Source organism: Rhinopithecus roxellana, chromosome 17 (assembly GCF_007565055.1).
Source record: "Rhinopithecus roxellana isolate Shanxi Qingling chromosome 17, ASM756505v1, whole genome shotgun sequence".
NCBI classification, from domain to species: domain Eukaryota; kingdom Metazoa; phylum Chordata; class Mammalia; order Primates; family Cercopithecidae; genus Rhinopithecus; species Rhinopithecus roxellana.
This window is the reverse complement of record NC_044565.1, coordinates 66,580,607-66,583,903: the sequence shown is the minus strand read 5'-3', so window position 1 is coordinate 66,583,903 and position 3,297 is coordinate 66,580,607. Positions and strand designations below refer to the sequence as shown.

At 34.5% G+C, this 3,297-nt stretch overlaps 1 long non-coding RNA gene across 1 annotated transcript; it reads right to left on the bottom strand.

Moving 5' to 3' along the window:
• Nucleotides 1-983: 983 nt before the first annotated feature.
• LOC104677871 lies at nucleotides 984-2,864 on the bottom strand. The gene is made up of 2 exons (XR_750102.2): nucleotides 2,678-2,864; nucleotides 984-2,293 (listed from the first exon to the last, which is right to left on the bottom strand). It is a non-coding gene; the product is annotated as an uncharacterized LOC104677871 (long non-coding RNA).
• Nucleotides 2,865-3,297: the final 433 nt, after the last annotated feature.

Sequence of the window (3,297 nt, the reverse complement as noted above, 5' to 3'; positions counted from 1 at the left end):
GCTATTCATTTTGAAAAAGTCATGGGTGTTGATAAATGTGTTAATTAATTTGATTGTGGTAATTATTACACAATGTATACATATATCAAATCATTATGTTGTACACCTTGGAAAGATTCAATCTTTGTCAATTAAATATTTTTTAATAAAAAGTATGCAAAATAAAATAAAATGAGCTTGGAATAAAGTATTTTGTCTAGCTGTTTCAGTGGTATTTATAGGGAGAATCACTCAGGGTATTGAGTCTGTCTTGCTGCTAGAAATATAAACAAGCTAATCTTTTCTCTGTAGCCCTAGAAGAAGATCATATAGTTTAGCCATCCAATTCTTAAACCCATATTCTTACAACAACATGCTAATCCTTTTAGAAATGTGCTTTTGGATCATCATACTATTTTATTTTAAAGCTATTGAAAATAAAAATGACCATTACACTGTAATAGGTAAATTACACTTAACTCACTAGCATTGCTAAAACCAGGTTCATAAAGTGGTAAGGATTATTCTTGAAGAGGTATGGATTAGCTGCCTTACAAATTTACTTATAACACCAGCAGGTTGCTTTTCTCTCCCATCTTTTATTTTTCTTGTTGATTTTTTGAGTGAGCCATTATATGTAAAATCAGATTTATCAAAGAAAAAAATTAATTTTATGTTGTGGAATGGTACATGATAACTTTTCTAAAAGATGCTTTCTGTATTTGCTTGAAATAAAATATAGATTTAGATTAAATACCTAAATATAGATTACTTAGCTGAATATGTATGTTTTAGAGGAAAGACTTCAAGCAAAAGCAAGGTTAATTTGAAAATATGGTACTTGAATTCTTTATGTGACTAGCAAAATATTAAGGCAATTCAAACTTTTCTCAAGATGAGAACCCAAACACAAGCATGCTATTCAGGAACAGTGATATTAGTTTAACAGAGAAATGAAATTCAAATAATCTTAATAATTAATTAGAAATTTTAAATAGTCCTTATCAATGCACAAATGTACTTTATTAAGAGGGTATTAACCATTATAAGATACCCACATGGCTTTCTCTGTTCTTTAGACTTGATAAAGCATGATAGCTCATACTGTACACATGGCTTTTTTATAGCCAAAAAAGTGCCAGAGTTTCACACAGTAGCATTTCCATTTGTCAACAATATTATAGGTAAAAATGAAACTCAGATCTTTAGAAAATCCCTCTTTCTAGTCCCAATATCTGTTCCTGGACTTGATCTAGGGCAGTTGTTATTTCTGGCACTTGGAGCTTTTGAAGTCAGTTCCACAGATATTGCTCTGAGCAGGTCTATACATAAGTGCAGAGATTTTATGCAGGCTCTATCCAAGGAAACTTTAGTTTTCTATCAGTTGATTTTGGGCTCCCTACCCTCCAAACTTCACTGTAAATTCTTGTATCTTCTGGATTTGGCAAAATGTTTTAGATGAACTGTTGGTTAAAGGAAAAAGCTGATGGTTTACCAGACAAAACATAATCTCCACTGCCAAAGATACATTTTGAAAATCATTGTAATTTTTAATAATTAAGTATGAAACTCTGAAAACATATCTTTCTTAAAATTTTTTTCCCACAAAATCCTCCTAGAATTCACGTTGTATAAGATGTACTCCTTCTTGATTTCCTAGCTTCTAGCTACTTCCAAGTGTCTCTGTAGCTGGAACCTTGCAGAGTGTTTGCTTAATAAATATTTGTGGACTGAAAGAAAAATCAGATTATAATAGACAGTGTATGAGGACATGGCAAATCTCTTAGATCTAAAATGGTTCAGATGATGGTCTGATACTATATAATTTATAATTTAAGTAGATTATAATATGGAGCTATAGCCATGTAAGTCTTTAGTTCTCAGGTGAGAAAGTTACTGTCTTCATAGTTGGCTGTGGATATGGTAGGGCACATACGCAGCAGCACCAGGTTATTATTAAATTAATCTAAGAATGTGAAATATTTGAGGGCCGAGGCTATGGATAATATCAAAGGAAACTAAGTATACTGAAACTACATGATGTCTGATATGAAATATCTATAGAAAATTGGAAACTTCCTTCCTTTGCTCTGGCTCATGGTGGCTTTTAGGCTGCATTCACCTAAAAGCCATTCCTGTCTGAAATTCACAACAATCTTATGGGGCAGGAGGCTCAGAATGTCCGTCTTTTTGAGGGGTGAAGAATTTTAACCTCAGGAGGGTTTGTTGACCTTCTAAGGTTTTCCAGCATTATTGGCAGGTTTTGGACTGAAACACAGACTTCGAGACTCTTCATCAAGTGCTCTTTCTCATTCTAACATCAAGAGAAAAGAAAACAAAGCATAAGAAGAAAGAAAAAGAAAAAAGTTTAATTTCACAGGTTGTTACAAATGACAGGCTTATATTAAAAAGTTGTTTAAAATGTAATAAACATGGTGAACTTTGTAATAGATTTCCTGGGAAAAGTTTCTAATGGTTCAATGCATTTACACATGTCAGTCTTCAAGATCCAGCCCTTCTCAGGTCTTTGGAGGCTAAAGAGAAGGCACCTGGGCCTAAAGCTCCCTGTTCAGGCATATTTCCATGTTTGATTCCAATGTCTGCACTAGCAGCCAGAACAGTCTTCCAAAAACACAAATCCAATCATGCCACAATCATTTAAATCCTTCTGGTATTCTGCCCCAGCTTCATCTCCCACCTTTCAAACAGTCCACACTGAAGTTCTTTTATGTTTCTTCATCTTTGCTTATGTGGCCCCTTCTACCTGGAAAAACAAAGAAGCAAAGAAACAAACCTATTTAGCCTTCAAGGCTCTGTTTTCATATCTTTTCTTCTGTGAAGACTTCCATGATCTTCCACTCTTACCTGTGCTTCTAAGACAGAATTAGGCCCACTCTTCTGAGTGTGTCCACAGAACACAGTGTTTACTTGCAGATTACATCGCAATTGTGATGCAGGTCTATACATAAGTGCAGAAATTTTATGCAGGCTCTATCCAAGGAAACCTTAGTTTTCTATCAGTTGATTTTGGGTTCCCAAAATGTGGGCACACACACATTTGAACTATATTTCGAGCTTCTCGCTGGCTGAGCCTTGTCTTCTTTCCACATGTTGCTCTTAGAAAATGATGAATTAATAAACTAAAGGAACAATTGCAACAGTTCCAGACAAACCACAAGGTTTCTGGTTATATGGGAGTTCTCTTTATGGAAGAGAATGTGAAGAGTGTCCCAAGTTCAAAGGAGTTTCATTTTGCTCTGACTTCTTATTTGGTGATTAAACACAAAAACGTTGAGGGCAGGGAAGAGTCCAAAGGAA